We start from the raw sequence: 27,421 nt of genomic DNA on the forward strand, positions 1-27,421 counted from the left end.
TGAGCCAGCATCACCTGTCAGGTCAGCAGCGCCACTAGATTCTCATAGGAGTGGGAACTCTATTGTGAACTGCACATGTGAGGGATCTAGGTTGCCTGCTCCTTGTGAGAATGTAACTAAGGCCTGACGATCTGAGGTGGAACAGTTTCATCCTGAAACCGTCCCCCCACCCAACCCTGGGTTAAAAATTGTCTTCCACAAAACTGGTCCCTGGTGCCAAAAAGGTTGGGGACTGCTGGTCTAAAGCGATCTTTATTCCCTCCTCGTGGGTTATAGGTCCTTTTACTGGGAAGCTGCATTCCAGGTGGGGAGGAGCAAGGCAAAGGAAATTTTCATTGTAAACTTTTCTGTGCAAAAGTTTACAATGTGCAATTTGACTTCCTTCCATGCTTGTAAATTACATCAATCAAAGAGAAAAGGGGAGAAGAGCCCCAGCCCAGCTTGATCCAGTGAGCTGTGGCTGGAAAGGAAGCTCTGGGCAGGGGCTGGGTGTGGTGGTGTTGGGTTCTGTTGGGGGACAGGCCAGGGAAGCTGGGGACAGATGATGGATGTGATGGGATGCACCAGCAGAGGCCGGCGGGGCCAGCGCATCCCTCCTACCTTCCTCCCTTGTGTGGACACTTGGGGAAGTCATAGGTGACTAGTGAGTTAATAAATGAGTTACCAATGAGTAATTAGTTACTGATGAGGTTTTAAGGTTGCAATTATTAATGAATCCATGAGTTACTAGAGGAGTGTTAGCTATTAATGAGATGCTGTCTAACTCCAGTTCCTATGGTTCTGTGTTCCAGCTTCTAAAAAGAATAAACTCGGAATTAATTTCCAAATGTTATGCTTTAAAATTGTATCTGTCAAACCTCACAGTTACCTCAAAGAAGACATTTTTAAAAATAAGTGGAATATTCACTGTTGGAAACAAATGCTCGGTGCCACAAAGTGAAACCAGCACTCAGGCAAGTTTTCTCAGCAAGGCAATTTACTTCTGCAGAAGGGTGCTTCTTGCATCAATCAAGATCACAGGAGCACATTGAACAAAGGAGGGAAAATGTTTTTATCCCTAACACAGTCTCTACCTCTGTGTCACTCCCCCAGGGCTGGGGTCAGACCACACATTCTAAGTTGACCCAATTGGCCATTTGTGAAGACTTTTCCAAATAAGGAAGGGAAGGAGGATGTGAGTTACAGTGGTGGGACGTGCAGTTTCAGCGGGAAGAATGGGTGCAGAGTCGGTAACCAAGGGAACAGATGTGAGTTATTGATTAGAACTGGCGGGAAGGATGTTCACAGTAACTAGGGACAAGGAAGCAAGGAGAACAAGGAAGTTGAGTTTGAGAACAAAGAATAAGGAAGTTAACAGACTAAATCTTTGAAGAGGAATTTACTGTATCTTATCATTTTCCCCTTTCAATTTTTGTGGTCCCTCCTCTTTAAAAAGGTTAAAACCTTTTTAACATGTCTTGGCTTTGCTGTTCGACTTGATCCTCTGAAAGGAAAAGCTTATCTGAATAAGGTGGAGGAGAGCTAAGGGAGGTTATAGTAAGTGCTGTTTCTATAAGCCTCTGTACTAGCCCACGGATACATGGTATGACACAACACCCAACAAGAATGAGTACACCTATTATGGCTGCAAGAGAAGTAAGAATTGAGTCTGTGATTCCTTTCCATTTACCAAACCACCTTTCTAGCCATCCTGAAAAAGGGTCATTCGCTCCAGAATGTTTAGCTAATTCACTGGATAAAGCAGTAAGGCCTTGTAAGGCCCTTGGTATGCTCCCACTGGGGGCAGTATTGTTTGGGATGAAGGTACAACACTGAGTTTTGATCATAACACAAACTCCACCTTTTTTGGCTAATATCATGTCTAGGGCCATTCTGTTTTCCCAAGCCATCTGGCTAGTAGGCCCTAACTGTTCGGCTATTCCTTTGACAGCATCTCTAGTGTAGTTAATAAACTGCTGCTGGTTATAAAAGATGTAATTTATCCAATCTATATTTTTATTGATAGTTACCCACCAAAGTACTGATTCAAATCCTGCAGCCATCTGGTCTTGAGCTTTGAATTTGTCTAGTACTCCTGTGGGACTCCAACTGCGTCTAAATAAACTTGAGAGTCAAAAGACCCCTAAGGGGCTTCTCTTATTTTATGGTGTTGTGGCTTTTCTTTTTCTGGTTGAAGAAATGAAAGGGCGAAAGGGACAGCCAATTGGACAAGAGCACAAGTACCACTCCAGTTACTTGGCAGAGTGTCCAGTAAGGGTCCATCACAATACCACTATACATCCGCTCGAGGATGACTAAGGGCAGACTGATGGGTAAGCTCCTGGAAGGGCTTAAGCTCACTACATCCTGTTAAGCTTCCAAGGAATGCCAAGTTCTCCCCTTGTCATGAAAGACATGAGGTGAAACTGACATTGGGAGACGGAAGCTGGATGGCCCTCGGGGGCTGACGCGCAGGGTGTTGAACTTCAGGATAGAGCAGAGAGACAGCTTGGCATGATTTATTGCCCCAAACTGTAGAATCCTGGAAGAGAGCTACCATACAGCCCATGCTTGGTCGACTGGAGGACCATCTGAGTGGAAAGGGGACAGTCTGGGCCTCTGGCTTGCTGTGCGCACAAGCATAACAATTGCTTTTGTTTAAAGTGTGGACGGAGTATTTAATCCATTCCATCCAGGCATTTGCATCTTGATATCCTGTTTCAACTGCTAAAGTTTGTTTTAGGTCATTTACTTCTACAATATCTATTTTGGTTTTATCTTTGGGTGGAGGAAGAACAGAACATTGGGGGATAGTGTAGAAGGAGATGTAGGAGGTGAAGGAATAGTAAAACATATCTCAAAAGATCCAATAAGATGTGTCCCTGCTATTTTGGCTCCCATGCCATATAAGCAACTTAAAGTAGGTTTAGGGTCAGTAGAAGTGGGAATGAGAATAGAAATTTGCACTGGATTACATTGGTTATACTGGCAATTGTGGGAGGTACTTCCTTTAGTGAAGCAAATGTATGGTTTTAAGGACATACAACCACCTGTTGATGAGGTCCCGCCTTGATGGTCAGTTGTCCACATAACATCATTCCAGCTATGGCAGACCTGTTTTCCTGCATTCGTTAAGGAACAAGGGTCTTGATAGGGGGAGCCTTTTATCTTAAAGGGGCAGAGATACTTCTCTGAGGCTGAGAGTTGCTTTTGACTTTGGAGATCTCCACAGGGTATAACAAGACATGCATCAAAGGTAATAGTTTGGGGTGAGCTTGACCTGGTTACATTAATAATGAGGTGGTCAGCCATAGAATGAGGAAAAAAGAAGGAGTAATAGAATAGATGAAAGAGAGTTAAACTTTTCTTAGCATTAGTTTGGTAGGGTTTTCCCCTGGGATAACGGCTCCTGACTCCGGAGGTGATGGTGCTTTCTTGACTCAGGTGTGATGGGTCCATCCTTTTTCTGCTCTCTGGACTGCGGTTTCAGTGGTTAGGAGCAGCAGGTAAGGTCCTTTCCAGGCTGGTTCGAGTTTCTCCTCTTTCCAGCTTTTGATGAGAACATGATCCCCAGGCTGATGTTGATGTACTGAGAACTCCAGGGGCAGTGCCTGTGTTAGGAGACCTTTGGTTTTAAGAAAAGAGAAAAAGTAGAGTCTGTCTGATGTAAGGTTTTTATTTTTACTTTTTATTTTTATAAACTCTGTTGGACTTGAGAAAGCTTTTTAAATTTTCTTTTTTTTAAGCAGAATCTGAATATTCAATATAACAGGAAACAGTGCATTTTATGCTTAAGGAAAAGAAACTGTAGCATATCATGATTCAGATTTTTAATACATTTCTATTTTGCAGATTGGGATTGAGACAGTTATGTTTGGTTTGGAACAGTGACCCCAGCATGATGATTATCTGCATGTCCTTAATATTGATCAGGGTTGTTCTCACGAAAGATCATTTCAAGATCCATACAACCAAGATTTCAGGACTGTTGGCAAAATAGGGGAAAGTAAGTCACTATGGTGATGCAGACACTCAATGTCTGCATCGGGAAACTACTTCACTTGGGTTTATAACAACCCCCCCCTTTTTTTTTTTTTTTTTTTTTTGAGACGGAGTTTTGCTCTTTCACCCAGGCTGGAGTGCAATGGCGAGATCTCGGCTCACTGCAACCTCTGCCTCCTGGGTTCAAGTGATTCTCCTGCCCCAGTCTCCCAAGTAGCTAAAATTATAGGCGCCCAGCTACTTTTTGTATTTTTAGTAGAGACAGGGTTTCACCATATCGGCCAGGCTTGTCTCAAACTCTTGACCTCAGGTGATCCACCTGCCTTGGCCTCCAAAAGTGCTGGGATTACAGATGTGAGCCACCATGCCTGGCTTAGATGATTTCTTCATGGCACATATCATTAAAAATGTATCCCAAACACTAGACATTAAATGGGAATATCATACTCCTTGGTACCCACCTTCATCAGGAAGGGTAGAAAGGATGAATCAGACCCTGAAGAACCACTTAACCAAATTAGTTCTAGAAACTTGGTTGCCATGGATTAAATGTCTTCCTATTGCCTTGTTAAGAATCTGAACTGTCCCTTGGAAAGATATTGGCCTTTCTCCTTATGAGATGCTCTATGGATTGCCTTATTTACACTCCACCGCTGACATTCCTACATTTGAAACAAAAGACCAATTTCTCAAGAATTATATACTTGGTCTCTCCTCTACTTTCTTTTTAGAAGGCGTGGGAAATGAAGGCCTAGGTCCCCTAGTTGGAGGCTTGGGTCCTTCGAACAGGGGTCTGGACCCTTTATAGTTTTTGGTCCCCTGGAGACCTTGTTTAGAAGTATATGGGTTTGGAGCCATCTGCTAGAAAGTAGATAACACGAATTTTGCCTTTTGTTTCTGCTTTTCTTCGTCTCTCCTCACATACACTTTTTGAGCTTCTCTGAGAAGTTCACTTAGGGGTTAGTTTTCCCAATCTTCTAATTTTCATAACTTTTAAAAAATATCTGGCCAACTTTTAGTGACAAAATGTAGCTTTAACATTCCCTGTCCAAGGAGAGCTTCCAAATTTAGGCCTGCGTACTGTCTCATTTGCTCCTTTAGCCTGTCTAAGAATTTCATAGGCCCATCATCTTTTTCCTGTTGTATATTAAATGCTTTAGAGAGGTTTAGGGTTCGGGGTACTGATTCTCTAATTCCTTTTATTATCATTTCCCATAGGTCTTGCATATATTTTCTCAGTGAGCTGCATTATTATTGTCCCACTTGGGGTCTTGGGTGGGAAATTTTTTATCTGCAGTAGGACGTTTTGACCAGGAGGGTGTTCACGTTCCCAAATTGCCATAGAAGCCCTACAGATTATGCTTCTTTCTTCCCCTGAAAAGACGATACCTCGGTTGGACATTAACTTGACCCAAGTGTATAACTAAGGTCCCAATAATTGATCAACTTGATCTGACACCCCATAAGGGTCACCTAACAATGGCTTTGGTTCCTTTTTCAAACTTAGGACTTCTGAACTAGTTAAGGGAGCATTCACAAAGCCAATAGCTCCCCCTCCTTGTGGCACCTCTTTTAAGGGGAAGAGAGTTGGGGTTGACTCCTTAGGTGTGGAGGGAAACGGGAAATTCTGGATATTCTTTTTACAGTGTTATACTTCATGCTGGAGTCCTTTTAGGGAGGAGTACTTAGGCTGGGAGGGAACAGGCTCATGGGATGATGATTCCAAAGAATCAGGATTGTAAGGAGGAGGAATAATGTTAGTGGGGGAAGGATCTGGAGCAGGATCCAGGACAGCAGCAGCTGCCTGAGGGTAAGGTTTAGGGGCACTGAGTGGGGGAAGATGGTCTAGGGGATCCCATGTGCTGGAGTCTTTAGGCATGGGAGCTGGCTTTCTGACTCTTCATTTTGAGGTGCTAGATTGGGTTTTTCCCTAGTTGTCTTTCAGGGAAAGAGGAGGACAGGTCCCTGCCTCCAACAAAGAGCATAGTCCAGTTCTTCTTGAGACCGGACTTTTATTGAATTAGAAGTTGACACATCACATCATCATTCAACCCAAGCTTTGGCCAGAAGATTCAGGGTTTGAGGACGGGTCCCTGAGTCCAAATAAAATAGCAGTATTTTATCATTTGTTGCCTTTTCTTATGTTTAGTCCTCTCATTATCTTTCCAATATTTCAACATGAGACCTAGGGAACTATCAGGGAGAATATCTTTATTGCTATCTTTATCCTTTTTACTCCCTGTCTTGCTTGGTGTATTTCCCATGTTGGGTCCCAGTTAGGCTCAATCTCTTGTACTAGAGACTTCTTACCTATTCTTCTCTGGAGGCTTGCTGATGTTCAATCTCTCATACTAAAGACTTCTTGCCTATTCTTCTCTGGAGGCTTGCTGAGGCCGAATCCCTTGTATTAGAGATTTCTTGCCTATCCTTTTGCCCCACCTGCTGGAGGCTCCTTACACCCTTCTCCCTTCACTTCATCTGCTCTGGCCACTTCCCTCGTGTGGATGTTTCAGGCCCCTCTTAGCATTGATGGTGAGTTCCCTGCTGGGACCCCCAAAGGGCCACCCTAAGACACATGAGGTGACTATGGAACCACAGATTGGACTCACTTGCTCTGCACAGCAGTCGTGCTTGTTACCATTCATGCACTTTAAACCTCCAGAATATCCCGACCACCAAGGTAGTACTTTGTTGCTGCTGCGACGTTTCTTACCTTAGTCTGTGCACAGAGTTACCTGGTCGCCATGGTGTTGCAAGCCTTTTTCTCCTCACGTTGCTGAGAGGGTTTATTCGTTGCACCGGGTGAGTCCTGATCCCTCACCCTGAGGCCAACTAAATGAGGCAGTAGGACGTGTCTCCTCACGAGAGTTGACTGGAGACCTCTTAACTGGAGGAGAATGGGGATCCTGGATGAGCCCCCAGATTTGTTGGAAACAAATGCCGGTGCCCATAAAGTGAAACCAGCACTCAGGCAAAAGTTTTCTCAGCAAGGCAATTTACTTCTGCAGAAAGGTGCTGCCTGCATCAATCATGATTGCAAGAGCACACTGAACAAAGGAGGGAAAGGGTTTTTATCCCTAATGCAGTCCCTACCTCTGTGTCACTCCCCCAGGGGCTGGGGTCAGACCACACATTCTAAGTTGACCTGATTGGCTATTTGTGAATACTTTTCCAAATAAGGAAGGGAAGGGGGATGTGAGTTACAGTGGCGGGACATGCAGTTTCAGTGGGAAGAATGGGTGCAGAGTGGGTAACCAAGGGAAAGATGTGAGTTATTGATTAGAATTGGCAAGAAGGTTGTTCACAGTAACTAGAGGCAAGGAGGCATGGAGAACAAGGAAGTTGAGTTTGAGAACAAAGAATAAGGAAGTTAACAGGCTAAATCTCTGAAGAGGAATTTATTGTATCTTACATTTACCATCCACCCATTGCTCAGCAGAAAGCCTGTGCTTGGCTCAGGGGCTGTGCTATGAGTGCCCACGAAGGCTCTCAGGCATTGGGACATCAGGCAGCAAGTACACATGGTAGCCCCAGGTGTGAAAATGCCCAAGGAGAACATCAAGAGAGGCCACGCTCTCAGCCACCACCTCCAGAGATGATAGTCAAAGAGAGCTGGCTCACTGGATTAGTCAGGTTTCTCCAGAGAAACAGAGATAAGATGATCTATCTATTTATCTATCTATCTATCTATCTATCTATCTATCTATCTATCTACCTATCTACGTACCTACCTACCTACCTGAATGTAAACCAAATATAAAGTCCAAGCCTCCTAACTGACTGAATGGCTCAGTGGCCAAAGGGATTCCAAAGACATGGGAAAAACTAGTTCAGGTCATGACGGGAAGGGAGGAGGGGTCAGATGTTCCTCATTATACTCCCTCCCTTTTGGAGGTTAGAAAAACTGACCAGTATTATCATTAAAATAGAAATCCAAGACTGACAATACAGATTCTGTGTAGGAAATGAGATACCCACTCCAAACTTGGTGGTATAACGTCCCATGACAGATAACAGGCCCTAAAGGAAATCAAAGTATTTTACTCCAAAATTTACTTTTCTTTGACACATTTTGAAATGGCCCTGTAAAGCCATTGTGTGTGTGTGTGTGTGTGTGTGTGTGTGTGTGTGTGTGTGTGTGTGTGTAATGGAGTTTCACTCTTGTTGCCCAGGCTGGAGTGCAGTGGTGTGATCTTGGCTTACTGCAATCTCCCCCTCCCAGGTTCAAGTGATTCTCCTGTCTCAGCCTTCTGAGTAGCTGGGATTACAGGCACCTGCCACCACAACTGGCTAATTTTTTGTAGTTTTAGTAGAGATGGGGTTTCATCACATTGGTCAGGCTGGTCTTGAACTCCTGACCTCAAGTGATCCACCTGCCTTGGCCTCCCAAAGTGCTGGGATTACAGGCGTGAGCCACCATGCCCCGCAAAGCCATTTCTTGTGCGGAAAATCTACACTCTGTAGAAAATCCACTTCCCTTTCCAGATCTTTTCCTGATCCAGGAGAGATTTAATTAAGAGTGTGGCACCTTTTAAGGTCTGAGAAGAGACTGTTACCATCTATTATCTCTGAAGCATGCCACCTGGAGGCTCCATCTATATAACAAGAACCTTGGCTTCTACAGCCCCACTTATCTTAACCCCAAGCATTTCTTTCTGCTGACTTCAACCCTTCAGTCAAAGTTTAACTCTTCCAACTTATTTCCGATCAGGAAATCTTTGAATCTGCCCTATGACCTGGAAGCATCTTGTTTCTAGATATTTTGCCTTTTCAAGCTGAACCAATGTATAGCTTACTTGTATTAATTTATGTCTTTGCCTATAACTTCTGTCTCCCTAAAATGTATAAAATCAAGCTTTAACCCAACCACCTTGGGCACGGGTTCTCAGAACCACCTGATGATCATGATCCTCACATTTGTCTCAGAATAAACCTTTTCAAATATTTTACAGAATTTGGCTTTTTTCATCAGTCTATCTATCTATCTGTCTGTCTGTCTGTCTATCTATCTATCTATCTATCTATCTATCTATCTATCTATCTATCTATCTGTGGTGAAAGGAAGATAAATCCTGGGATTTCCAAATCACTAAGCCAAAGGGAAAAGTCAAGCTGGGAACTGCATTAGGCAAACCTGCCTCCCATTTTACTCCTAAATAATGTAACTACAAAGATAAAAAAGCTACATGTCTCCCTAAAATGTATAAAACCACGTTGTACACCAGCCACCTTGGGCACATGTCATCAGGACCTCCTGAGGCTGTGTAATGGGCACATCCTTAATCTTGGCAAAACAAACTTCCTAAATAGATTGAGAGGTTTATTTTGAGGCACTGGTTCATGTGACTGTGGGGCTGGCAAGTCTGGAATGTGCAGGGCAGGTGGCAGGCTGAAAACTCAGAGAAGAGTTGAAGCTGCAGCTCGGGCCCAAGAACAGTTTGCTGGCAGAATTCCCTCCTCCATGGGGGAGGTGAGCCTTTTTCTTAAGGCCTTCAACGGATTGCATGAGCCCTGCAGGGGAGGAATAAAATATCTTTCCTCTATCCATCTTAGTGTTCATTGGATGAGGCCCTGCAAATTAGACTAATGAAAGATGGAGAAACAGGAGAGAAACAAACCAAAGTTTGCTAAAGTGTGCTTACACATGCGAGGACTCAGAGATGAGTCGTTGAAAAGGGTGGTTAGTACTTGTTCTTAGGGCCAGGGCACGGTGGCACACACCTGTAATCCCAGTACTTTGGGAGGCTGAGGTGTTACAGGAAAAGGGTCCTGATCCAGACCCCAAGAAAGGGTTCTTGGATCTCACACAAGAAAGAATTCAGGGTGAGTCCATACAGTAAAGTGAAAGCAAGTTCACTAAGAAACTAAAGGAATAAAGAATGACTACTCCATAGGCAGAGCAGCTCTAAGAGCTGCTGGTTGCCCATTTTCGTGGTTATTTCTTGATTATATGCTAAACAAGGGGTGGATTATTTATGCCTCCCCTTTTTAGGCCATATAGGGTAACTTCCTGATGTTGCCATGGCATCTGTAAACCATCATGGTGCTGGTGGGAGTGTAGCAGTGAGGATGACCAGAGGTCACTCTTGTGGCCATCTTGGTTTTTTTTTTTTTTTTTTTTTTTTTTTTTTGAGATGGAGTCTCACTCTACCGCCCAGGCTGGAGTGCAGTGGCCGGATCTCAGCTCACTGCAAGCTCCGCCTCCCGGGTTTACGCCATTCTCCTGCCTCAGCCTCCCGAGCAGTTGGGACTACAGGCACCTGCCACCGCGCCCGGCTAGTTTTTTGTATTTTTTTAGTAGAGACGGGGTTTCACCGTGTTAGCCAGGATGGTCTCGATCTCCTGACCTCGTGATCCGCCCGTCTCGGCCTCCCAAAGTGCTGGGACTACAGGCTTGAGCCACCGCGCCCGGCCCCATCTTGGTTTTTGTGGGTTTTAGCCCACTTCTTTACTGCAAGCTGTTTTATCAGCAAGGTCTTTATAACCTGTATCTTGTGATGACTTCCTATCTCATTCTGTGACTTAGATTGCCTGACTCTCTGGGAATGCAGGCCAGCAGGTGTCAGCCTTATTTCACCTAGCCCCTATTTAAAATGGAGTTGCTTTGGTTCAAACTCCTTTGACAGAGATAGGTGGATCATTTGAGTCTAGGAGTTCGAGACCACCCTGGGCAACACTGTAAACCCCCGTCTCTACAAAAAAATACATAAAAATTAGCCGGGCATGGTGGCATGTGCCTGTGGTCCCAGCTACTTGCGGGGCTGAGGCAGGAGGATCACTGAGCCTGAGAGGCGGAGGTTGCAGTGAGCTGAGATCACATGGACGTTGCAGAGAGTCCATATCGCGCCACAGCATAGCACTCCAGCCTGAGTGACAGAATGGGGCCCTGTCTCAAAAAAAAAAAAAGAACTTGGGCTGAGATTGTTGCATCTCAATAAAGAACAGTAACTCTGTAGAGAATTGACAAGACAAAGGAAAGAGGAGTTAGGCTTTTAGGGGCAGCAGATAGACAAGGTTAATGTCTGGGGAAAAGGCAGGAAAGGGCTTGTGTGAGTAGAGTCTTCCTTGGTGCTATCTCATCTCAGTGATCTGGCTGTTATCCCCTTCCTGATACAGCAAAGTGGGGAGCACCCTCACAAATGGAAATTTGTGCTCTGTTTTAAGGTAGCGAGCGGGACAGAAGAGAGCTCACCTTGTCTGCTTTTTTTCAGTTGCCTTCAGCTCAAAATAATACTTACGCCAGAGCGGCTTGTTCTGGGCGGCACACCCTGAACCCTTTCAGCCCCACCTGTATTATGGAGGGTTATTTACTTTACTCAAAGTCTGGCGACTTAAACATTAATCTCATCTGAAAAATACCTTTCCAGAAAGCATCTAGAATAATGCTTGAACAAATATTTGGGTACCAGACCCAACTAAGTTCACACATGAAATTAACCATCATACTGACAAGTGAAAATGGCGAAGACCATTCCAGGAAAGTGGATGATGGGTCCCGGCTTGGATGAGAAAAGGTGGGGCAGGGGTCTGAGTGCACCACAGTGAAGCAGGGAGAGGGAGGCTGCAGCCACATGGTGGAGGGCCCTGAGGATGTGGGGAGTTTTTAGTATTCTGAGAGGTATGGGGATGAAATTGCTAAAGGAAAAAAATATATATTTGTGGTGTTAGGTGCCAGGGACTTCTATAAAGATCTTCTAGTTCTACATGGCAGGTGTAAAATGGGGTGCTCTGAGAAAGACTGTTTGCCCTACTGAAGAGCAAAGGCTGGATTCTAACTGCAATGGGGAAGAACAATATTAAATGCATCAAGTAGCCCTCACTTTATACTTTTAATCCAAAAGGATACTTGAACCGTCACTGATACCCTAACCACAACTTTTTTTTTCTTTTAATTTTTTGAGTCTCGCTCTGTTACCCAGGCTGGAGTTCAGTGGCGCGATCTCAGTTCACTGCAGTCTCCGCCTTCCGGGTTCCAGCGATTCTCCTGCCTCAGCCTCCAGAGTACCTGGGATTACAGGCATGTGCCACCATGCCTGGCTAATTTTTGTATTTTTAGTAGAGACGGGGTTTCACCATGTTGGCCAACCTAGTCTTGAACTACTGACCTCAGGTGATCAGCCTACCTCAGCCTCCCAAAGTGCTGGGATTACAGGTGTGAGCCACCATGCCCGTCCCCTAACCACTACTTATAAACATTTTTTATGTGATGTTAAATGACATTGTATTGGCTTGCACTACAGGCTCCCATAGTACTGAGGCTGTAATAAAAAGCCAGTTTCCACTAGAACATAACTGAAGCTTTTTTTCTTTTTCTTTTCTTTTTTTTGACTGCCTGGAAAGTCAGTTTTGCTTTCATAATGACAATCATTGCAAAAATGTCAAGAAACTTTCACCATGTTTTCTCCAGAATGTCTCATACAGCCCTTACCAATTTTTTTTTTTTTTTTTTTTTTTTTTTTTTTTTTTTTGAGACAGGGTCTTTGTCGCCTAGACTGGAATGCAGTGGCATGATTTTGGCTTACCATAACCTCTGGCTCCCAAGCTCAAGCGATTCTCCTGCCTCAGCCTCCGCCCCCCACCCCAGTAGGTGGGATTACAGGGGCCTGCCACCACGCTCAGCTAATTTTTCTGTATTTTTAGTGGAGATGGGTTTTCACCGTGTTAGACAGGATGCTCTCGATCCCCTGACCTCGAATGATCCACCACCTCGGCCTCCCAAAGTGATGGGTTTACAGGCGTGAGCCACTGCGCCCAGCCACTGATTTTTAAGTAGCCACCAGGTAGCACTTGAAAGCAGAGAGAGGAAAAATGGACTCTCAGTGATCACAAAAGGCAGGCGGCTCAGGACCGAGGCCAGAGCTGAAATATTTATCAGGAGTCCCCTCCGAGGACTGGAAAGTGACCCTTGAGAAAAAGAAGCCCCAGGAAGCGGGGCTGAGTGTGAAGAGGCCCTCCCCACCCCATCTTTGGCTGTGTTTTGGTCTGTGGCCCCTGCAGGGAAGAGCTTCCAGAGGAGCCTCCTTTCTTTATCTGGAACCCAGCAGGGATTCCAAGAGGCTTCTATTCCTAGCTCTCATTACAATATGCATCTCAAACCAGCTTGAGAGCGCAGAAGTACTGGAGAAAACAAAAGCAAACAGTAAGAGGCTGCGGGCTCTGGCAGGGTATGGATGCCCTGCAGCAGTCTTTCCACTGCTGCCCAGGTGTTGCGGGGGTGGTGTGGAAAGTGCGGCGTGGTCCGGGGTCCAGCTGGTCTGTGCTGCTCCCCCAACCCCACCTCCCAAGAACTATCTTCCCAAAATGTCTGCTTCATCCTGCTCTTTCTTCTCTGAAGATATGGCGATGGCTTTCAACTCGAGGACACCCAACCTCAAAAAAACCCAAACTGAGCAGTACACCTAATCTGTTCCGCAGATGGTTTGTTTGTTTGTTTGTTTTTCTTTTTGAGACACAGTCTTGCTGTGTCACCCAGGCTGGGAGTACAGTGGCGTGATCTCAGCTACACTGCAACTTCTGCCTCCCGAGTTCAAGACATTCTCCTGCCTCAGCCTCCCAAGTATCTGGGATCACAGGCACCTGCTATCATGCCCGGCTAATTTGTATTTTTTAAATGGAGACGGGGTTTCACCATGTTGGCCAGGCTGGTCTTGAACTCCTGACCTCAAGTGATCTACTCGCCGCGACCTTCCAAAGTGCTGGGATTACAGGCGTGAGCCACTGTGCCCAGCCCTCCAAATGGTTTTGAAGGAAATGCCACCTTCTCACCTCCATTCCCCTCCTCGCTGTGGCAGCAGCCCCTCACCCGCAGAAGCCAGCTTCCACCATGTGTCGTGACAACCTGTTCTCCTGAAACATTATGAAGCTCACACCGGGCTCTGGGTCACGCCTTCCCTGGGGGCCTGGCATGCGTGAAAAAAGATAGCTCCTCACAGAGAAGGGGCTAAAGTCAGGCTCCGGTCACACCAGTGGCCTCTAAGCTTTCTGCGAAAGGCCAAGGATTAATTTTCAGGGATCTTCTTAAAATTCAGGAGTTTGTCCCTCTATGAGCAGGCATTTTCATTTTCTAGCAGAAGCTAAGTGTGTAGGTAGAAAATTGAGGTACATGTCAGAAATTTCTTTTTTTTAGGACATGAAGATAGTTCAACTAAAAAAAAAAGGAAGAGAAATGAACCCACATCCTTTGCCCAGCGGCAATCTCATTGACCCAATGGAAACCAATAACTGCTTTCATTTCCTGCAGATTTACTTTCTATAGAAACATGCTTTTGTGGAGCATGAGGCAGTAGGGCAGACCTGGGGCTGTGGTAAGCACTGGTAGCGGCTTGAGGCTTGCGGGGCTTGTTGGCCCTGAGCTCCCCTGGCTGTACTGCTGGCCGGTGGTCCCTGTGTTCCTGCAGTTAGCGCCTCAGAGTAGGAAGGCAGGTGAGGAGGCCAGCCAGAGACCTGCACAGGAGGCCCTGGGTGCTGTCAAAACAAAAACTGGGCTGGGCGTGGTGGCTCACACCTGCAATCCCAGCACTTTGGGAGGCTGAGGCGGGCAGATCACCTGAGGTCAGGAGTTCGAGACCAACCTGGCAAACAGGGTGAAACCCAATCTCTACTAAAAATACAAAAATTAGCTGGGCATGGTGGCATCCTTCTGTAATCCCAGCTACTTGGGAGGCTGAGGTGGGAAGATTACTTGAACCCAGGAGGTGGAGATTGCAGTGAGCCAAGATCACACCACTGCACTCCAGCCTGGGCAATAGATTAAGACTCGGTCTCAAAACAAAATGAAACAAAAACTGTACCAGACAGTTAGATAGGTATAGAAGACTTTACTCCAGGTTATGACCATGGAGGAGAGAGGGTAGAACTCAGTCTGAACTCAGCTTTGCTGAGACAAAGGGCAGAGGGCTTTTAAAGGCCTGTAGCCAGGCACGATGGCTTATGCCTGTGATCCCAGCACTTTGGGAGGGTGAGGCAGGAGGATAGCTTGAGCCCAGGAATTTAAGACCAGCCTGGGCAACATGGCAAAACCCCATCTCTATAAAAAATATAAAAATTGTCCAGGCACCGTGGTGTGCACCTGTAGTCCCAGCTACTAGGGAGGCTGAGGTGGGAGGATTGCTTGACCCCAGGAAGTGGATGCTGCAATAAGCTGAGATTGTGCCATTGCACTCCAGCCTGGGCAACAGAGTGAGACTCCATCTCAAAAAATGAATGAATAAATAAATAAATAAATAAATATCAGTGGGAATGGTGGCATGCGCCTATAGTCTCAGCTACTTGGGAGGCTGAGGCAAGAGGCTTACGTGAGCCCAGGAGGTTGAGGCTGCAGTGAGCCATGTTTGTGCCACTGCACTGCAGCCTGGGAGACAGAGACCCTATATCAAAAAAATAAAATAAAATAAATAAAGGCCTGCAGAGAGGAGTCCTCGGGCCATCTGTGTGTGCTTTACCCAAAGGAAAAGTAAACTTCTCACATCTTTAAGACAGGAAGTAGTTTTACAACTTGGAGGTTAGGCTCCTACCCTCTCACAGTCATTGGGAGATTATAGTTCAAAGAAAGGGTTTCTAGGCCATGAAGAAAGATATTCCTGGGTTGTAATGCTGGCAACAGGCCTTTAAAAACGATTTACATACACCTCAAAGGGACAGAGAAAGAACTTACAACCAGTTTTCTAAAGAAAACCGTCTGAGAAAAGATAAGTCAGGGCCCTGGAGGCAGGAAGAAACTGTCAAGCAGAGGGCATGTTAGGGCTACGTGGGCCAGTGCCCCATCCCCCACCCCAGCTGCCACGGCTGCCTCCCTGGTGGGGCTGCATCCCAGGCAGAGGCTCATTGGCCACTGGAGCCCTCTCTGTTTGGGTTTGTGTCAGGCCAGAGCTGCCCACTGGCCTTCAGGTATGACCAAGGAAGCCAGAGCCCAGTGGGAAGATGACTTTGGTGGCACATTCCACCTTGTCCCCAGAGCTCCTGTTAAAGGACAATATCTTCATGACACCTGCCCAAGCTCGGTGGGGACTGTCACTGCAGGTGCAGGAGATGCTGCACTGGGGTCTTGCAGTGGGCGAGAGAGATTGAGTCCAACTCTGAATAGAGCATGGGCAGGTGGGATTTTACAGCCAAGGAGCAGCGTGGAGGTCAGTGGATGGAGAATTGCTAAGAAGTGGCCGGGCACGGTGGCTCAAGCCTGTAATCCCAGCACTTTGGGAGGCCGAGACGGGCGGATCACGAGGTCAGGAGATTCCTGGCTAACACAATGAAACCCAGTCTCCACTAAAAATACAAAAAAAATAGCCGGGCGTGGTGGTGGCGGCGCCTGTAGTCCCAGCTACTCACTGAGGCAGAGAGGCGGGAACCCGGGAGGCGGAGCTTGCAGTGAGCCAGATGCCACTGCACTGAAACAGAGCGAGACTCCGCCTAAAAAAAAAAAAAAAAAAAAAAAAAAAAAAAAAAAAAAAAATTGCTAAGAAGTGTCAGGGGTGAGGGGGATTCTGGCTAAACTGACCTAATAGGATTCTCACTGAAGACAGGCCAGGGTGACCAGATGCCACCTGAAACCAATCAGATATGGAGGGTGATCAGGCATCGAGGGTGGGGGTTCTTGCCAAATTAGATCTTACAAGGCCTAGGAGAAGGTTCGGGAGCCTGACTCAAGTATGGTCAGGGCAACAATCTTTGTCACTTCCCAGTGATCCCTTCCTGCCTCCTTCCCTCATTGCACAGAGTCTCCTCTGAGAGAACCCAAACTAGCTCCTGATCTTGGTCAAGGTACTGGGCTAGACATGGGGGAAAGACTTGGATACTTAGGGTAGGCCACCATCACCGAGAGGGAGCAGTGGCTGCCACTCATTTTGTCTAGGAGAGAAGCAATTACTGGGCTGATCACTGGCCCCTGGTGCAGAGAGCCCCAATGGTGTGCAGAGCACACCAGATATTTTCAGCTCCAGGCATAAAAAGAAGGCTGATTTTGAGCTCTTATCTGACACTGCAGTGGCTGGTTGGGTTGGCACACGTCCGTGTGCCCTGGGTGGAGGGAAGGTGCCATTTCCCATCTGCACGTGGGTCCTCTGAGCCCACAGGCTCGATTCTTCAGTACAAGTAGCTACAGGGTGACAGGAGAGAAGGTAACCCAGATGGTTCTGCACGTCTCTGGTTTAGCTACTAAAGGATTGAGTATACAAACAGACAACGGCCAGACTGTATTAAAAAACAGAGCCCTGCCCCACAGTCTGCAGCAAGCTGCCCAGGAAGCCAATGCTTTCTCTACAGGAACCAGCCCAGGCAGGCAGTCCATTACAGGGCAGACTTGTAGGAAGTCAGACTGCTATCTCTAGTGACAATCCAGGAAGTCAACCAATAACTCCTGTAACAGCTGGCCCCAAATGGCCAGGGCTTGATCAGTAACTGACAGCTTCCCATTTTTTGTTCCTGTTTCCAACTTAGGACCAACCAGAGAATGCCAGATATGCTTGTCACATTTGACCTCAACTCCTCCTCTCACCGTTGATTCTGTATAACCAGGAAAGGGGTCAACACACTTGCCAAAAGGCCGCACATGCTTCTGGGAACTGGCTGAGGTCATGGCCTTGGCTAGTCTAGAGGCGCTAGAATGTGCTCCCTGGTCCTGCACACAGACATGGACTTGAAAAGGCCCAGCGCTTCCTGCACCTGGGCCCTCAAACACCTCTTTGTTTTAAGTGTTTGTTTTGTTTTGTTTTGTTTTTGATTTCCTTCCTTCCTTCCTTCCTTCCTTCCTTCCTTCCTTCCTTCCTTCCTTCCTTCCTTCCTTCCTCCCTCCCTCCCTCCCCCCCGCCTTTTCTTTTCTTTTTCTCTTTTCTTTTCTTTCTGTCTTCTTTCTTTTTTGAGACAGGGTCTCACTCTGTCTCCCAGTGCGGAGTGCAGTGATGTAATCATGACTCACTGCAGGCTCAGCCTCCTAGGCTCTAGCAATTCTCCCACCTCAGGCTCCTGTGTAGCTGGAACCACAGGCATGCACCACCATGCCCAGATAATTTTTTTATTTTCAGACACGTGGCCTTGCTATGTTGTGCAGGCTAGTCTAGAACTCCTGGGCTTAAACTATCCTCCCATCTCAGCCTCCCAAGGTACTGGGATTACAGGAGTGAGCCACCATGCCTGACCTGCCATGTGCATTGTAGAATTAGTTTACTGAAATTGAAAAAACCCCACAAAACCTCAACATTTTATTGGTATTCTATAAACCTTCCAGATTATTTTGGGGGTGAACTGACATCTTTACAATGTTGTTATCCCATCTATGGACAAGGTCTATTTCTCCATTTACTTACTCCTTTTTTTTTTTTACTCTGTCCCCTAGGTTGGAGTGCAGTGGTGCAATCCTGGCTCGCTACAACCTCTGCCTCCCAGGTTCAAGCGATTCTCCTGCCTCAGCGTCCCCAGTAGCTGGGACTACAAGTGCATGCCACCATGCCTGGCTAATTTTTGTATTTTTAGTAGAGATGGGGTTTCACCACGTTAACCAGGCTGGTCTTGCACTTCTGACCTCAGGTGATCCACCTGCCTCAGCCTCCCAAAGTGCTGGGATTACAGGCATGAGCCACCATGCCCAGCCCACCCTACTCAGTCTTTTACAACCTTTTTAGACTTTCAAAATTGACTCCATTAATATCATGTGCTTTTTGGGATTGGTTAATTCCTACCTGCTTTATAATTTTACACAGTTGTACATCTGTGAAGAGGAACACTAGTGATTTTTTTTTTTTTTTTTTTTTTTGAGATGGAGTCTTACCCTGTCACTCAGGCTGGAGTGCAATAGTGCAATCTCAGCTCACTGTAACCTCCGCCTCCCAGGTTCAAGCGATTCTCCTGCCTCAGCCTCCTGAGTAGTTGGGATTACAGGTGTGTGTCACCATGCCTGGCAATTTGCTTTTTGTATCTTTATATTAGAGATGGAATCTCACCATATTGGCCAGGCTGGTCTCAAACTCCTGATCTCGTGATCTGCCAACCTCAGCCTCCCAAAGTGCTGGGATTACAGGCGTGAGCCACTGCACCTGGCCCCACACTAGTGATTTTTTTTTTTTTTTTTTTTTTTTTTGAGACGGAGTCTCGCTGTGTCTCCCAGGCTGGAGTGCAGTGGCATGATCTCGGCTCACTGCAAGCTCCGCCTCCCGGGTTCACGCCATTCTCCCGCCTCAGCCTCCCAAGTAGCTGAGACTACAGGCGCCCGCCACCACGCCTGGCTAGTTTTTTGTATTTTTAGTAGAGACGGGGTTTCACAGTTAGCCAGGATAGTCTCGATCTCCTGACCTCGTGATCCACCCGCCTCGGCCTCCCAAAGTGCTGGGATTACAGGCTTGAGCCACCGCGCCCGGCCCACACTAGTGATTTTTATGAGTTAATATTATTCCTGGAAACCTTTATAAACTCTTCTAATTTTTTTTTTTTTTTTTTGAGTCAGGGTCTCACTATGTTGCCCAGACTGGAATGCAGTGGCACAATCATGCAGCCTCAACCTCTTGGGCTCAGGTGATCCTCCCACCTCACCCTCCCAGGTAGCTGGTACTACAGGTGTGCACCACCACACACCTGGCCAATTTTTTGTAAAGATGGGGTTTCTCCATGTTGTCCAGGCTAGTCTCAAGCTCCTGGACTCAAGCAATTTGCCCACCTCAGCCTCCCAAAGTGGTGGGATTATAGGCATGAGCTGTGATTTGGCCTTACCTCTTCTAATAGTTTTAATACATTACATGTTGTTGTGTTGAGATTTATATGTAAACTATCACAACTCCTGCAAATAATGACAGTTTTCTCTTTTTCTTTTCCAATACTCATTTGGATGGCAACTTTAATTTCTTAATGTCTTGTAACATTGGGTAACACCCCGGTACTACATTGAAAAATAGCACTAACAATAGGCATAATTGTTTTGCTTCCAGTCTGAAGGACAGTCATCTGAAATTTCTGAATTACCTATTTTTGTTGTTGTTGTGTTTTTTAAAAATGTAATGTTTATCAAGGTGAGGACATTTCTTATTTTTTATATTCTGAGAGTGTATTAATTTAAATCATAAATAGGCATTGAGGAAACACATTAAGAGAAAGACCTGCCACTCAGGAACCAGGGAATCTGACCCAGGAGGGACTCGCAGGGGATTCCTGGGATGATGGCAAGGGAGGAGCTGGAGGGCATGGGGCTGGCCCGGAGCACCGCTGACAGTGTAGATTAGTGACATGCCGATGGCGTGACCTCGGCTGTATTTCCTCCGCCTGGCCTCACTTCATTCTCAACTACTTTCAAAGCCTTATTTCTCTGGCCTTTCCATTGGCTTTAGTGGCTCACCAATAGCCCTCCAATACCTTCAATAAATTTCCTTAGGATTGGCAGGAACATTTTCTATTAACTGCACCAAAAACTTAAGTAATACAGAAAGTGAGTTACGGAAAGCAAACTGTTAAGGAAATGTGGGTTGTGTGGGCTTAGCTGTCTGACTCAGTAGTCACAAAAGGTAATGAAAATCCACTTAGCGTTTAGGGACACAATGCTGACATGGCATTGGACAGCTTAAGGAAAGAGAAAAAGAAACCTCAAAGTCCTACATTCTGAAATTGAGGCGCAAACTGTAACCCACGGTCCTTTTGAAATGATGAAGTTCAGTCCTGCAGGTTGCTGAATTGTAAAGTCCACTGAGTTTACAGAATCTTAGTATCACTTAGGTGAAGGTTACAGCATTGCTCAAAACTCTTAAGAATTAGATTAGGGATCTAGAAGAGAAGCCAAAGCATCCAGACTACTCTCAACCCCGCCTCCCCTTGCCCCCAGAGGTCCTCCTTACTAGCTCACATCCTGCCCTCTTCATATAACCCGAACTTCTTTCCTTGCATGAAGACCCTGAAGGCCTCTTGCTCAAGCAAGTTCCATTGCATGGAGAAGTGGCTCCTCACTCACCAGTCCTTGCGTGTTACCCTGATGATCTCTGAACTATCTTTGATTAGACTCAGATCTTCACGTGTCTAGGGAATCAACTGCAAAGTCAAATCCTGGAATAGGCCAGTCTGGGCAACTGAGACCCCATGTTAAAAAAAAATTAAAAAAAAAAGTCGTTACAATAGAAGACTCTTGATAGCTTCCCTCACCACTGGCAAAAAAGCCAAAAGCAATAGCAAATCCATGAGGGAAATTCAGAGGATGTTGGCCGTTAGTGACCAAAGATGCATGGATGTTGATTCCTGTCGTAGTCCTATTTAACCTCCAGTTTGACCAGCATGAAAAGTGGATGGATGGTGGATAATGACAGTGGCTTATGACTCATTAATAATCACAGTTGCTTTTCCAGATGTGAGCTTTGTAGTGGAGCAAATCAAAACACCCTCAGGCATATAGAATGCAGCTACAGATAAAGAAATGTTTTTTTCTTAATCCCAAATTAACAGGAAACAACCGAGAGGGTTTTTTTGACCACGAAGCACATCTTCCATGTCTTGCCTTGAGGGTTTCAGGGGTCTGGCTCTCCCCAGCCACCTGCTGTGCACATCCCACAGGACACCATCTGAGACCTGCACCACCCTGCCCTTGAACATCCTTGCAAGTAAGTTTGTATGAGATAAATGAGAATGGTCCCACACTTTGAGAAGAGTTTGGGTTTGGCTTACACACACACAAGTCTCTGCCATGCCCCACTGTGAATGGAGCTGTCAAGAATCTGGTGGACGAGATGACCCACTTGACGAAATGGGTCAGCTGCTAACCCAGTGCTCATGGATAAGATGTCAAGGAAGGCACTGCCCAATCGGGGGTGTTAGCCGTGATTAATTCTGCGACTGACCTCAGAATCTGAGGCAGAATCATGACAAAATTAGAGGAAAAGAATGGACTTCAGCCGGTAAGTAGCAGAAAGATATACACGGATGTGGGACAGGGAGCGGTTACTGTAGGGTACATTTTTGTGGCTACCTAGGAGAAACATTCATCCGTGCTGGATAATTCCCTGAATTCGGGAGAACCAGCCCTTTCCTCCCAGGATGGCATGGAGTGGGCCAGATGCTTCCTGCCACACTCTCTGGACCACCGCCTGTGGTGTGTCCTCCTGGGACTCAAATCTTGAGGGAGTGATGGAAAGATGGGGACAGTAACATTGTTCATTTGTGGTAGCAGCAGCCAGGCCAAGGGTCCAGGGCCTATGTGCCCAACGGTCTCCAATTGACCCCTACAGTGTGAGCATGACTGCCTGGCCCCTCTTCCTTCCCTACTTCTTCTTTTATTTATTTATGTTTTTATTGAGACAAAGTTTTGCTCTTGTTGCCCAGGCTGGAGTGCAATGGCACATCTCAGCTCACCGCAAACTCCGCCTCCCCCGGGTTCAAGCAATTCCCCTACCTCAGCCTCCCGAGTAGCTGGGATTACAGGCATGTGCCACCATGTCCGGCTAATTTTTGTATTTTCAGTAGAGGCGGGGTTTCTCCATGTTGGTCAGGCTAGTCTCAAACACCCAACCTCAGGTGATCCATCTGCCTCAGGCTCCTAAAGTGCTGGAATTACAGGCGTGAGCCACTGTGCCTGGCCCCTTCCCTACTGCTTAAACTGGGGAGAGGTGGTGGGAATGACTCACCCTAGGTGAAGGCAGGAAGAGGATACATTCTCAGTAAAGAATTTTAAAGGCTGTCCTGCAATCTTTCCACGTTCTGTGAGCTACCATGTCTCTTTTAAAAAATATCTCTTTTGGTGGGGCTAGTCTCAAACACCCAACCTCAGGTGATCCATCTGCCTCAGCCTCCCAAAGTGCTGGTGGCTCATGCCTATAATCCCAGCACTTTGGGAGGCAGAGGTGGGTGGATCACTTGAGGTCGGGAGTTCAAGATCAGCCTGGCCAACACGGTAAAATCCCATCTCTACTAAAAATACAAAAATTAGCCAGGTGTGGTGGCACATGCCTGTAATCCCAGCTACTCAAGAGGCTGAGGTGGGAGAATCTCTTGAACTCGGGAGGCAGAGATTATAGTGAGCCGAGATCATACCACTGTACTCCAGACTGGGTAACAGAGTGAGACTCTGTCTCAAAAAAACAAAACAAAACATAACAAAACCTCTTTTTATGATCAAGCCAACCGGTTGTTTTCTGCTGTATGCAGAAAAGAACCCAATACTGTGCATTTTTCTATCTTCAGAGTGATCACCTAGGTATGAATTTTTATGAAGAAACTTTTGTTTGATCTACAGAAATTCCTTACATTTGACTTGTTTCATTTTCTTCTATTAAATTCCAGAAAATTGCCGGGCATGGTGGCTCATGCCTGTAATCCCAGCACTTTGGGAGGCCGAGGTGGGCGGATCACCTGAGGTCAGGAGCTCGAGACCAGCCTGACCAACATGGAGAAACCCTGTCTCTACTAAAAATACAAAATTAGCCGGGCGTGGTGGCACATGCCTGTAATCCCAGCTACTAGGGAGGCTGAGCCAGGAGATTCGCTTGAACCTGGGAGGCGGAGGTTGCGGTGAGCCGAGATTGCGCCATTGCACTCCAGCCTGGGCAACAAGAGCAAAACTCTGTCTCAAAAAAAAAAATAAATAATAATAATAATAAATTCCAGAAACTTAAATTCAACAACTTTATTTAAAAATTGCATACATAATATAATCTGATTTTTGTGAAAAATTTTTTATTCTTCTATCTGTGTTTAGGGACGCACCGAATGTTGTTCACTGGGTGCTACCTAATACTGTTGTTGGCTGATGGGAGTTAGGATGATGGTTTATGTTCTTTGTGTTTTTTTCTGTTATCACATGTATTTTTAAAAAATAATCATCAATTATTTGAAATAAATAATAATGTTAAAAAAGCATATTCTCAAAAATTTAATAATGTGAAAGAAAGTAGATTACAAAATTGCAGGCTCATGCCTGTAATCCCAGCACTTTAGCAGGCTGAGGTGAGTGGATCACTTGAGGCCAGGAGTTCAAAACCAGGCCTGGCCAACACGGCAAAACCCCATCTCTACTAGAAATACAAAAATTATCCGGGTGTGGTAGTATGTACCTGTAGTCCCAGCTACTCAGGAGGTTGAAGCAGGAGAATCGCTTGAACCCTGGAGGCGGAGGTTGCAGTGAGCTGAGATGGTGCCACTGCACTCCAGCCTGGGTGACAGAGCGAGACTCCGTCTCAAAAAATCAAAACAAAACAAACCTGCATATTATGCTATTATACAATTATGTAAAGAAAAACGATTGGGAATAATTACATTTAAATGTTTCTAGTTATTTCAGAGAATTGAGAATTTAAGTGAATTTTTTTTTTCTTTTTGAGACTGGGTCTGGCTCTGTCACCCAGTCTGGAGTACAGTGGCATAATCTTGGCTCATTGTAACCTCCACCCACCGAGCTCAAGCTATCCTCCCACCTCAGCCTCCCCAGTAGCTGGGACCACAGGCATGAACCACCATGCCAGGCTATTTTTGTTTTGCTTTGTTTTGTTTTAATAAAGACAGGTCTCGCCATGTTGCTCAGGCTGGTCTCAAACTCCTGACCTCAAATAATCCACCCACCTCACCTCGGCCTCCCAAAGTGCTGGGATTACAGGCATGAGTCACTGCACCTGGCCTAAAGGTGATTTTTAAAATAGCTTTTATAGATTCTAAGTTTTAAAAAGTTAATATATGTATTACTCCTTTGTATTAGGTCAGGGTTTTCCCGAGAAATGGAAGCAATAGGATGTGTGTATATATAGAAAGAGATTTATTATAAAAAAAAAATTGGTTCACACAATTGTGGAGGCTGAGAAGTCTCAAGATCTGCATCAGCAAGCGGGAGACCCAGGAGAGCTGGTGGGATATATAGTCTCAATCCAAAGGCCAGAGAAGACTGATGCCGCCCCCTGAAAGGCAGTCAGGCAGAGAGAGCACATTCAACCTTCATCCACCCTTTTGTTCAACTGAGGCACTCAACAGATTGATTTGATGATCCCACATTGGGAAGGGGCAACTGCTTCCCTCTGTCCACCAATGCAAATGCTAATCTCATCTGAAAACACCCTCACAGACACACCCAGAATAATGTTTAGCCAAATATCTGGGTACCCCACGGCCCAGGCAAGTTGACAAATAAAATTAACCATCACACTCATTATAATGAAAAAAAAAAAAAAGTCACTGAAAAGACAGAGTGATCTTTCAAAAGAAGCATTTGGACAAGTTGAGTGGCTGCTTATTTGAACATTTTTACAAAGTGTGGAGGGAGGGAACCACATGTTGAGATGTTTCTCAGGACATCAGTAAATATTCTAGATAACCTCACATCTTTGTGTTTGTGGAGGGTATTCAATATCAGAAGGGGCGAGATAGAGAGTCCTGGGATCCAAGCAACCTCTGTTTTGATTTTAATATCTTCTGTTCATGGAGTTGCCAGGGTCAGCCTGCTACGGCACTGGGTACTTTTTTAGATGTGTGGAGGGGGTATGACTCCTGTCTCCAGATGAAGAAATGAAAGGTCCAACACAAGTAAAGACAGAAGATTTAAACCCAAGTTTGAGTCAGCATTTGAAAGGAAAATAAAGAATGGTTGCTGGGGTGGTTGACAGCTTGTTTCCTGGGTCTGAAGCTCCATCTCCTGTCTCTCTTTGATGCTGGACAAGAGCTGGTGGAATTTTTCTTTCTAATCAGGGCATTTTTATTGCAACACACACATACAAAATTGGAATGTATTTTACACGTCCTTCAATGGGCTTGAAATATTAATTTCCCAGCTATTTAAGATAAAATTGATCGTAGAAGCTCAGAGATTGGAGAACAAGGTGTAATGAGTGAAGCAGTGAATTACGCACCCCAGGACTGCTGTCTACCTGCACTTCCAGGGCAGGTGGAGAACAGCCACTGTGGCAGGGACGTCTGTCTTTGCCAAAATTCACACCATCCCATGTCTACTAAATAAAAATCATCTATTAAATCTTGTAACACAGCCGTTTTCTTTCAAACAGAGAGTCTTGGGGATTTCCCATACTTAGAATTAAATTAAAATAATCTATCCTGCCAGACGTTCTGCTTTTGTGTCTGGACTATGTGAAATGGTGAGGAGAAGAAACGTTTCTGCCAAGTGCCAACACGTTTTAAACACTGAAGCAAGATAGGCTCTAATTTGCCTTAAGATTCAATATTTTTTATTCAGCCAGGTAAGTTTTTAGATTCTTAGACTAATGGCAAAGAACACATCCCAATTCTTAGCCTTCTTTTTACTACTGGCTACACTACAATGATTTTAAGCACATTTTAACATGTAGCTAGTAAGGTATCCTCCTAATCCACACACTTGGGGTTTTAGCACATTGAATTTCTTCTACAACTTCCCTCCTGGACATGGCCCACTGTCTTCCCCATGGCAAAACCTGTTTACAAGTCTTTTATGACACTGAGTACCATTGCTTATGACACTCAGAATTCATGGTTTTGAGATTCAAAAGTCTTTTCTTCCAAACTATTATTTCTGCGGAGACCTTCAAAGTCCATTTTAAGACTCAATATACTATCCCCATAGGTTTCTCCCACCCCCTCCTCTAGGGCAGTATTCTGTGCAAGAAATGTGCAAGGGGAAAAGAAAAGGCACAGACAATATTTTTAAGGGTAAACAGCCTTTACCCCAAGTATATGGCAATACACATATAATAAGCAAATGATATAATAAGCAAATTACAATGGGAAGGGGAGACAGGAAAAAAAAAAAATATATATATATATATATTTACACTCACCAGACTATGGAGGATTCATCACCAGACCAGGAAGCAACAGCCTGAGCTCCAGCGTCAGCCACCAGTCCGTGCACGATGAGGAGGGTCTCATGAAGCTTCGGCGCAGTCTGGGGCCCTAGCTCGCTTTGTAACAAGTTGTTTGGCATGAGGCCCAGTCATGAGGGCCCTTTGTGACTGGGCTCAAGGAACACAAAAAGGTCAACTTGTTTTTGCGATTGTCTGTTGTTTTTCAATAAGTAACACATAGGAATAGTTTGAAATAGAGATTTCTCTGAAACAGGGCGGGATAAATGCCTCAAGTGACTCACACAACCTGTTCCCGGACTTGGTGACCATTGTTTGTGTCCACATTCAATTGAGTTCAAATTTAATATTTAACTTTTACCCCACAGGCAGGAAGTGAGGATGTCAGCAGGGAAAAAAGGAATGACTGGATATGAAAAACATACTGGCCAATGTCAAACTAGACCAAAAGCATTCTTTGAGTTTTGCCAACTTCATGAGTTTTGAGTTTACTAAAACTCATGAGAATGACTTTACTCAATTTCAGTACTAGCCAAGGACTCCAGGTACCAGAGGCAAGAGAGCTGAAATATGAAGTGAGACTATGTGAAATATAAATGGAAAATAAATTCCTTTTTTTTTTTTTTTTTTTTTTTTGGAGATGGAATCTCGCTTGTTGCCCAGACTGGAGTGCAGTGGTGCCATCTCGGCTCACTGCAACCTCGCATCTCCCA

The 27,421-nt window shown here is 45.5% G+C and overlaps 1 long non-coding RNA gene across 1 annotated transcript; it reads right to left on the minus strand.

The window, feature by feature from the left end:
- Positions 1-958: 958 nt before the first annotated feature.
- Positions 959-27,188, minus strand: LOC126937681 (uncharacterized). The gene is made up of 3 exons (XR_007719816.1): positions 26,685-27,188; positions 6,695-6,868; positions 959-3,604 (listed from the first exon to the last, which is right to left on the minus strand). It is a non-coding gene; the product is annotated as an uncharacterized LOC126937681 (long non-coding RNA).
- Between the last annotated feature and the right edge of the window lie 233 nt (positions 27,189-27,421).

The sequence above is a fragment of the Macaca thibetana genome, chromosome 15 (assembly GCF_024542745.1).
Source record: "Macaca thibetana thibetana isolate TM-01 chromosome 15, ASM2454274v1, whole genome shotgun sequence".
In the NCBI taxonomy this organism is placed as follows: domain Eukaryota; kingdom Metazoa; phylum Chordata; class Mammalia; order Primates; family Cercopithecidae; genus Macaca; species Macaca thibetana.